Genomic DNA, 11128 nt, shown 5'->3' on the forward strand with positions numbered 1-11128 from the left:
GGACCTCAGGATTGTGTGATTCTCACTGTAAAGGACCTCAGTACAAGGAGGGGACAGGCCCTGGGACATTTCTTCAGCCCAATTTACCAATGTATAGTTGACCAAAATACGCACACCACTACAAACAACAACAATAGCTTGTAGGTGACTTGATTCTGAAAGAGAAAGCAAATATATAAAATGAAAGCATTGGGATCCAGTCTTCAAATCCAAATATAACAATATAGCCAGATGTCCCCAGAGCAAGGGTAAAAATGGACATTTTTTGGTTATTATTTGATTATGTCACCTTTGTACTACTTTTTTTGTTTGTTTTTTTTAGAAAAAATTTATAACTCCAAAACAACACCAGGGGCTGAGGAGTCATTGGTTAATGAGTAGAGAGTCTCGATTTTGGAAGGTGAAAAGAGTTCTGGAGATGGATGGTGGTGATGGTAGCACAACAATATGAATGTGGTTAATAGCACTAAACTATACACTTAGAAAATGTTAAGATTGTAAAGTTTATGTTGTGTTTACTTTACCACAATATAAAAAAATGAAAAAAGAACACAATATAAAAAAAATTGAAAAAGAAAAATTTGAAAAACTTTGAAAAAGCTAAAATGCTGAACCATATATGTCAATATTGGTTACCTAAACCTCTACTGACAGAATGTGTTTGATGGTGAATAATTCAGAGTCCTACTTCTCAGACTGAGGACCAACTATCCATATAAGAAAGGGAAATTTAGCTTAGCAACCTTAGGGGTTTGATAAACTCCAAAAAACCTTAACACACCATGCTTAAACCATATTGTATAGCTACTAAAAAAATGGGCTTTGAAGAAGTCAAACTGGTTTACTTACCAACAACCCAAACTCTTACCCCTTCCTAGCTGAGTGGCTTTGCAGACAGTTACTTAAGCTCTGTGAACTTTGGCAAATTATAGGCATTAACATCTACTTCTTGGGTTGTTATAAGGATCAGTTGAGATAATGAAGTGCCTAGCCCATAGTAAGTTCCATAAATAGTATAAATTATTATTTGCACATGCTGTTCTTTATGTCTAGAAAGTTTTTGTGCTTCTGCCCACACTTACCCTGGCTTAAAGAGCTACTTCCAGACCCTGACACCCCCTACACCAATCCCTAGTGAATCCCGAGTATATTGAATTCTATAATTGCTCTTACCACATGTATTTTAATTATCTATATATATATTTCTCAGACTAGACTGTAAACTCTTTGAAGGCAGAAACTGTCTTGTGTGTTTATATCCCAAGCATTTAGTAGTGCTTGAAACGTAATCATAAAGAACAGTGTGATATGGCCATGGAAAGATCTAATACTTTAGCAGTATTTATAGAAACAATGTGTTCTCTGCCTTTGAAAGGTTTTATACTAAAACTCTTTAACTATTGGGAACATTAGCTGCATGATTGGATTAGATCCATGGTTGCCAAGTATGTGAGGATGTCACAGGCAAATAGGGAATGAATTTTTTAAGTATTCATTCTTAGGAAACTGTTCTGAGACTATGTTACTATGTCCTTTTGTGTTAAATTGTCCTCTTTGAAAAAGTGAATAGAAGATATATTAGATATATTTAGGGGGTGGGATGGCTTGTTTAGTTTGATTTAAATATTCTTAAGTAGCAACATTTAAAAATTGGCAACTTTTTCTGTTTCTCATCTCCCAACATTCCAACATTTAAAAAAATTATTGATCAGTAAAATCAAAAACCCAGAAACTGATGAAAATTAAGGATATTTCAACCCTAGTTATTCTGATTGTGTGATACAGAAATCATGTTCCTTAAATACAGCATATAACCATACAAATAGGCCCATTTTAGAAAACTGAGAGATGACTCCCCAAATTCATACCACCAACTTACAATAATCTTAGCTTAGGCCTTAGATATGCCAAGATTTCAGGTCAGTGATATATTCTTGGAAAAATTTTTGAAAACTCACTCATAACTTTAAATCCAAGCCCCCTTCTGACCAACAGATTTCAGAAGGATGAACTAGGGATGGAAATATATGGGGTCCTGAGATAACAGGCACATTGGTAAAGTAGATGCCCCAGCTGACTACAATAAGCCACAGCTGTTAGGTTAATTTTTTTTTTTCCAAAAATAAGCCTTAAGTGGGAACAACCAAAGCCTAATCTACCATTCTCTGGAAGAACTGCTGCCAAAAGCAGACTAACTTCTTTTCTCAAAACATAATTAAGTCATCACATGCTTTTCCAGTATTTCCTTTCCCATCATTCCTAACAGGCATGAACCATTATGATTTTTTTTTTAATTGGCTCAATAATCAGACATTCCCCTTGTCTCCTTGTTAACTTAGAGATGTCAAAAGCCAATGTTCATGACATTTCAGTCTGTTACATGGGAAGTGATGGTCCACACACTGAAACTAGCTGATGTTAAATAACCAGATATGAATGGAAACTTTTTCCAAAAGATTAAATAATGAGTGTATGGATAGGTGATGCAAAGGGGAGGGAGATGTGTTAGAATGTGGTTTAAAGAAAACTTGTGAAATTAGACTAGTGTTATTTGAACATCTCTAGTATTTTTAAATAATCTGTATCCTGAAGCTCTTGCTACAGAATCTGACATTCTAGGATTAGAAGAGAGCAATTTATCATTGGTTGTGGTGCAGTCCTGCCCCCTGTGTTTTCCCCAAAAACAGTTATACAGTCCCTAATATGGAGAAAACTAGAAAGGATTCCAAGACTGTGTTTTGCCTATAAAACTAATTTATAACATTTATCTTGGCAAGAGTGCCTGAAGACAGTCTTAAAAGCTAATAAGAGTTATTTAGCAAGTGTCAGAAGACCCAATAGTCAAATAGATTACTTATTCTGAAAATAATCCTATATATCTCACTAGGAAATCCAAATGTGTATTCCCCTAGGCATCTATTTCAAAACTTCTGTTCTCTCCCCAAATCTCTAATTCCTCCTTCTCCTCCCTACAGTTAAGATCTCACCTCACACTACACAGAAAAATATTAATCCAATAGAAAAAGGATCCTTACCTAATGATCCTTCTGCCAACCTCCTCACACTTCCATTCTTTTCTCTTCTACATAAATTTCTCTCAGTGGATCATTCTCACTGACATACAACCATGCCTTAATTAATGTCTCTCATCTTAAAAAAATGAACTAGACTCCCTTGACTCTACATTTCTCTAGCTGTCACTATTTCTCAGAAGAGCTATTTGTGCTCCTGTCTCTACTACCTGGTTCTCATTCACTTCTCAACCTCCTCTAATTGTGCTTTTGTTCCTATTACTCATCAGTGACCTAACCTTGCCACCACTATCCCAATTCTCTACGTTCATCTTTTGTGACCTCTCAGCAGCATTTGATATGGTTACTGCAGCTCTCTATCTAAGCTTCCTTTATATCACATTACAATACTTAATTTTCCTCCTACTCCACTTCTCATTCTACTAGGTAGAACTCTCTTCTTCCACCAAATTTTAAATGTTGAAGATACGTGGAGCTTTGTCATCCATTCTCTAATCCTCTCTATCTATATTCTCTAAATAATCCTATCTAGTTCCTTATGTCTTAAGATAAAGACTGAAATTTTACCTCTAAGCTCAAATGTTCTTAAACTTTGGTGTCATAAATCTCTTTGGCAGTCGGATAAAACCTAGGGACCCCATTCACCGGATAATGTTTTTAAATGTATAAAATAAAATACAGCTACAATCATAATTAAGGGAATTACTAAATTTCAATAAAAATCAAATCCGATTATATATAAGATAATAAATCATAATAAAATGGGATTTATCCCAGGAAAACAAGACTAATTCAGTACTGGTAGAACCAATAATTCTATTTCACTACATTAATAGAATAAAGGAAGAAACTATGTGATCATCTCAAAAGATGAAAAAAAAACATTTGACAAAATCCAATATCTATTCATGATTAAAAATAAAACTCTCATCAAACTAAGAATAGAAAGAAATTTTTTTAATCTGATAAGGGGCTTCCATCAAACTACCTACAGATAACATCGTACTAAATGTGAAATACTGAAACTTTCTCCTATGATCAGGAAAAAAAAAAAAACGATGTTTTCTCTCACTACTTTTATTCAACATTTTGAAGACCTTAGCCAGTGAAATAAGCAATAAAATAAATAAAAGACATAAATATTGAAAATGGCCATCAAAATTATGACTAAACTACCAAAGAATCATCATTTAGAATTGCCTGAAGTTTAGCTGAACACAAGCTCTATAACTAAGGACATACAGAAGAAGCCAAGCCAAAACTGGTAGGAGGGCCAGAGTCACACAATGAGCTGGTCCCACACCCACATGTGGTGGTTAAAATTGGGAGAATTATCTTGACTGTGGAGGTTCCTCCTGAAGAGTAAGGAGTCCCAGACCCACACCAGGCTCCCCAGCCCAGGGTCTAAGTGCCAGGAAAAGAAGTCTCCATAACTTCAGGCTGTGAAAGCCAGCAGAGACTATGGCTGAGTGAGATGAAGGACTGCTGAAGCCCCAAGTGCTCCTCTTAAAGGGCCTGAGAATGGATGAACTCGCTGACAGATTTACTAGCTCTGAGCTCCAGCGCTGGGGCAGCAGCTTAAAAGGTGTCAGGAACATACGAAGAGGAACAGAGTTATCTGGCTTCAGGGCAAGGGCTGGAGAGGCAGCTTTCTCACAGGCAGAAGTGCTGGCAGAAGTCATTGTTCCTTTGTTGAGCCCTACTACCACCCAGCCTGCACACACAGGCAGGCACCATATCTGAGTCTCCATCAACCTGGCTAACACTGTTGGCCCTGCCCTGGTGATTCTCTGAAACCCCTACCCTCACCCAAGCAGCCTCCAGTGGCTTTTCCATACAAATGGCCTGTCTCAGCTCATGCTACTGACTTTCCTAAAATCTCTCAAAGGTTCACAAACCCCAAACAAGCAGCATCTGGCCTCGGCATGCCCTGTATCTCTTGCTAAGTAGTCCCAAGCATAGTATTACCAGCAGCCAGCTTCAGTTCACAATTTAGCTTCTCTCAGGCACCTCCAAGCCCAATACAAGTGGCAACCATTTGCAGATCACTTTAGAGCTCATATCAAGTGGCCTGGGCAGGGCACAAAAGGCGTTAAACTTGATGTGCAGCAGAGCCCCTATGAAGAGGCCCCCGAACCAATATACCCAGTGGCCAGCTTCAGACCACACCAGAGCACCACCCAACCACCTCCACAAAAGACATACCCAAAGAGCAGATTCTATAGGCACAAGAGCCCTGCTAAAGTGAATCCTGCTCTATAGATTTAGCCCCTGAACAAAAGCTCTTCCACTGCAGTCATGGCCAGTCTTTACAACCAATCAACCTGAGGGTCAGTCCCTCCCACTTATGTGCTAACAGCAATCAAAGCTCAATTACAATAGGAGAAGACACAGAATCCACACAAGGAACACACCTGGAACACCTGCCTCAGGTGACCATGGAGACTGCACCACTAGGTCCCTCAGGACACCTACCACATAAGGTCACTCTACTAAGGCTAGGAGACGTAGAAGCCCTACCTAATACATAGAAACAAACATAGGGAGGTAGCCAAACTTGGGAGACAAAGAAGCATGTCTCAAATGAAAGAACAGAGCAAATCTCTAGGAAACAACTAAACAAAATGGAAACAAGTAATATTCCACATGCAGAGTTCAAAGTACTGCTTATAAGGATGCTCAATGAACTTAGAGAAAGAGTAGATGAACTCAGTGAGTATTTCAACAAAGAGATAGAAAACATAAAAATAGAGATAGAAAACATAAAGAAGAAACAGTCAAGTTAGAGAATACAATAACTGAAATAAAGAATACCTAGGGAGGACTCAACAGTAGATGAAGCAGAGGATTGAATCAGCAATTTAGAAGATAAAGTGGCAGAAAATACCCAATTAGAACAGCAACAAGAAAAAATAATCTAAAAAAAATGAGAATAGTTTAAGAGGCCTCGGACAACATCAAGCGTACCAACATTTGCTTCATAGAGGTACCAGAAGGAGAAGAGAGAGAGCAAGGAATTGAAAACCTATTTGAAAAAATAATAATGGAAAACTTCTTTAACCTGGCAAAGGAAATAGACATACAAATCCAGGAAGTATATAGACTCCTAAACAAACCCTACACCAAGACACATCATATTTAAAATGCCAAAGAACAAAGACAAAGAGAGAATCTTAAAAGCAGCAAGAGAAAAGCAGTTAATTACCTACAAGGGAGCTCCCATAAGACTGTCAGCTGATTTCTCAACAGAAACTTTGCAGACCAGAAGGGATTTCTATGAAATAGTCAAAGTGATGAGAAGAAAGTATCTACAAGATTACTCTACCCAGCAAAGCTATCATTTAGAATCAAAGGATAGATAAAGAGATTCCCAGACAAGAAAAAGCTAAAGGAGTTCATCAACGCCAAACCAGTATTACAAGAAATGTTAGAGGGACAAGAAGAAGAAAGAAAGAGGAGGAGGAGGAGGAGGAAGAAGAAGAGGAAGAAGGAGGAGGAGATTAAAGATATGAATAATAACATGGCAATAACTATATATCTGTCAACAATTACCTTAGCCCCTGTCTAGGTCATTGGGATGCCAAGACCATTGAGTGGACCCTCACTGACCATGTTGTCCCAGGTTGTACTTTCTGCAACATCACAGCGGCCTCCTGTCTAAAAACTACAGCCCTCATCAATCTAGGCATATTGCAGGCAACAAGGATCTTTCACACTGGGCATCAAATTTTGCCCTATACAACCTCTTCTTGAATATGGAGGAAAAGTTCATCATGGGCTGATCCTTGAGAAATTATTCCAGTTCCTTCATCCTAAAACTGGTGTAACAGGACCCTGTGTGATCAGAACTGGGCTTATCTTATATTTTCTAGCCAAAGAAATATATGTGATTACCCCAGAGACCAACTTTGCCATATCAACAATAGGGTTGCTTGTCCGTGTAATTGAAAAATATGGTGCCTCTGTTGGGGAATTCACTGATAAACCCAATAGCAAAAAATTGCCCCCAACTAGAAGAGATGAAACAGACTTCCATCAAATATACCCAGGATGCAACTGATCTGGAGAAGTCACAGCAGGCACTGGTTCAAAAGCACCAATACCTTTTTGATGTCCAGAGGAATAACACTGCTTGACCCTGGAAGTTACTTATCAGGAATGGCTGCATAAAGTATATAAGGAGGTAAAGAATCACCTGAACTATCAGATCTCTGTGCAAAATATGTGTCAAAAGGAACAAGAGCACATGATAAACTGGGTGGAGAAGCACATGGTGTAGAGTATCTCTGCACAGCAGAAAAAGGAGACAATTTCCAAATGTATTGCAGATCTAAAGCTGCTTGCAAAGAAGGCCCAAGAGCAGCCAGTTTTGTAAATGCATCTATCCTGATTAAAACAGCTAGAAACAGTTGACTGACTAAATGGACACTAGTCTAGGTGACAAAATCTTTCTGTTTTATGGTCTACTCTAGTTATACTTTACCTAAAAATGAAATGCTTGAGTTTCTTATTGTGAGGGAATTAAAACAATCTACTGGCCAAAGAAAGAGAGAATTATTTAAATGTAAATGGATTAAATGCTCCAATCAAAAGACAGGTAGCTGAACAGGTAAAAAAACAAGACCCTTACCTGCTGCCTATAAGAGACTCACTTCAGATTGAAAGACACACAGACTGAAAGTAAAGGGATGGAAAAGATATTTTATGAAAATGAAAATGAAAACAAACAAACAAAAAGCTGGAGTAGCAATACTTATACCAGACAAAATAGACTTTAAAGGCTATAACAAGAGCTAAAGAAGGACCCAATAATTCCACTTCTGGATATTTATCCAATAACACCCAAAACACTACTTTGAAAAAACATGTGTATCTACATATTCATTGCCTCATTATTTACTACAGTCAAGACAGGGAAGCAACCTAAGTGTCCATCAATAGATGAATGGATAAAGAAGTGGTACATATATACAATGGATACTACTCAGCCATAAAAAAAGAATGAAATCTTGCCATTTGCAACAGCATGGGTGGACCTAGCAGGTATTGTGCTGGGTGGAGTAAGTCAGAGAAAGACAAATACCACATGATTTCACTTCTATGTGTAATCTAAAGAATAAAATAAGCAAACAAAACAGAAACAAACTCATAGATACAGAAAACATTTTGATGGTTGTCAGATGGGGGAGGTTTGGGAGAATGAATGAAAAAGGGGCATGAATTAAGTACAAATTGGTAGTTACAAAATAGTCATGAGGATGTAAAGTATAAACTAAAGAATATAGACAATAATATTGTAATAAAATATGTATGATGTCAGATGTGTACTAGATTTATCAGGGTGATCACCTCATAAGTTATATAAATGTCTAATCACTATATAGTCCACCTGAAACTAATATAATATTGTAGATCAACTGTAGTTGAAATAAAATATTATTATAAATAAAAAATGTTGGAAATGAAGGATTATAATTGTCTTAATTCACAGATGATTAAATATATAGAGAATCCAAAGAAATCTACAACATATTTACCAGAGCTAATAAGTAAGTTTAGGAAAAATCAATTTAAAATATATTAAAAATTATACCATTTACAATAGCATAAAAATATGAAATGCTTAGAGTTAAAATTTAGCAACATATGTGCAAGACCTATAGATAAAAACTATAAAAATGTTCTGAGAAAAGTTAAATAGGACCTAAATAAAGGTAAAGATATACCATGTTTGTGGGTTGAAAGACTCAAGATTATTAAAAGATGAATTCTACTCTCCTTAATTGATCTATAAGTTCAATGCCATCTGAATTAAAATACACGCAGGTTAGTTTTTTTTTTTTTTAGAAAACAAGGAGCTAATTCTAATATTTTATAGAACTGCAAAGACTTAGGTAAAACAATCTTAAAAATGAACAAAATCGAAAGGCTTATCTACAGGTTTTCAAAATTTATTGTAAAGACACAGTAATCTAGATAGTGTTCTATTGACATAAAGACAAAGATCAATGTAACACATTAAAGAATCCAGAAATAGGCTCACATATTATTAATTCGTTGATTTTTAACAAATATATTAATGCAATTTAAATGGAAAACGTCTTTGACATCATTGAATAACCATATATTTTTAAAAATACAATATCAATTCCTCTACTTTATTCCATACACAAAATTAATTTGAAATAGATCATACACCTAAACCTAAAAGCTAAAACTACAAAGCTTCTAAAAGAATATATAGATTATTTTTGCAACCTTGATGTAGACAAAGTTCTTAGACAAGATGCAAAAGCTATAAAACATTTTAAAAAATAACTTCATGAAAATTTTAAACTTTTGCTGTCAAAAAAATATCACTAGATAATTTTTAAATAAGCCATAGACTTCACTTGAAATATGCATGTGAAAATTTTAGTAATGACATTTCACAAAAGACGATATATAAATGGTGTGATGGTTAATTTTATGTGTCAACTTGACTGGGCCATGGCATGCCCCAATATTTGGTCAAATTCTGGTTATTTCTGTGAGGGTGTTTTTAGATGAGATTAACATTTAAATCTAAAGGAACATAAAGCATATGCCCCTCCCTAATGTGGTTGAAGGACCCTCTCTTTAGTAACCGATAATTGTTCTTGCCCAAGTGCCTGAGAACCAGGACATCAGCTATTTACTGCCTTCAGACTCAAACTGAAACATTGGCTCTTCTTGAGTCTCAGGCCTGCTGACCTTCAGACCGGAACTACATCATCAGTTCTCCTAGGTCTCCAGTCTGCCCAACTCACCCTGAAAATCTTAGGACTTTTCAATCTCCATAATCACATAAGTCAATTACTTATAATAAATCTATTGTATGTGTGTGTGTGTGTGTGTGTGTGTGTGTGTGTACACACACACATACATAAAGGTATATAAGATATACAAATAGGAGATAAAAGTATAAATATCTATTTGTACTGTTTCTCTGGAGAAGCCTGACTAATACAAATGGCTGGAAAGCATAAGAGAAGATATTCGACATCAATAATCATCAGAAAAATCCAAATTAAACCATATATGATACTACTACACATCCTCTAGAATGTTTTTTAATGACAATAACAAATGTTGATGAGGATGTGGAACAATGAGAATCCTCCTATATTATTGGTAATATTGTAAAATGGTACAACTAATTTGGGTAACAGTTTTGCAGTTTCTTGGAAAGTTAAATAAACACCACACAACCCAGCAATTCCATTTGTAGATATTTAACCAAAGAAATGAAAGCATATGTCCACTGGTGTTAGATGGGGTTCTGAATAGCCCTAGGTAGCAGCAGAAGTAAAATTATTAAAACTTTCATCAATAGAATTGTGATGGAATACTACTACACTAGTGGGTGTAAATTTAGGTATTTGATAGTACAAGGGAAGTAGTAATTATAAGGACTATGTGGAATTGGATGGCTGAAGCTTGGGGTGACTAATCACCAATTAAAGGCTAAGTGTGAAAGCCAGAAGCTCTCCTTGTAATGTTATTAAGAATCTCCTCTCCTGTGGCTGGAGGATGGAAATAAACTAAGAATTAGAGTAGCAGAGCTTCCAAGGAAGTTGAATTACCAACCACAAACCTTAGCAAGTCTGGTACACCAGCACTGGGGCCCTGATTGGGAGATAGTGCCAACACACACTGATAAGATAGTACTTGGAAACTTGGAAAAAGCAATGGCTCACAATAAGTGAAGTAGATAGAAATGCCAGAACTGCTGTAGAAGACAGAAGAAAAAGGGATCAAAAGTCTCCAAGAAATGGGCAGACTTAGGTGAGATATACTCCATAAGGGCAGAAAACCTACCAAATGGCAATGTTCCATGGGAGAATCTGAAGGATCTATTTATCAAAGCAGTAACAAATGAGCTGATGATAGGGGCAGCAGCATCACTGCAGAGCTTAGATGGCAACTCTCTGTAGGCCTGACCTGAGTATAGGAGATGCTATTACAGACCATGGCTTCCTGATAACAATAGTGACCCTGAAATAGAAGAGCCAGGTGATTGAACTTAACTACTGGGAGCAAACTGAGTGTAATTATGGTAATGAGCTGCAAGAGAG

The 11128-nt window shown here is 36.5% G+C and overlaps 1 pseudogene; it reads left to right on the plus strand.

The window, feature by feature from the left end:
- Nucleotides 1–6495: 6495 nt before the first annotated feature.
- Nucleotides 6496–7407, plus strand: LOC120586939 (ATP synthase F(0) complex subunit B1, mitochondrial-like; annotated as a pseudogene).
- Nucleotides 7408–11128: the final 3721 nt, after the last annotated feature.

The sequence above is a fragment of the Pteropus medius genome, unplaced genomic scaffold (assembly GCF_902729225.1).
Source record: "Pteropus medius unplaced genomic scaffold, Ma_sr-lr_union100, whole genome shotgun sequence".
Lineage (NCBI taxonomy): Eukaryota > Metazoa > Chordata > Mammalia > Chiroptera > Pteropodidae > Pteropus > Pteropus medius.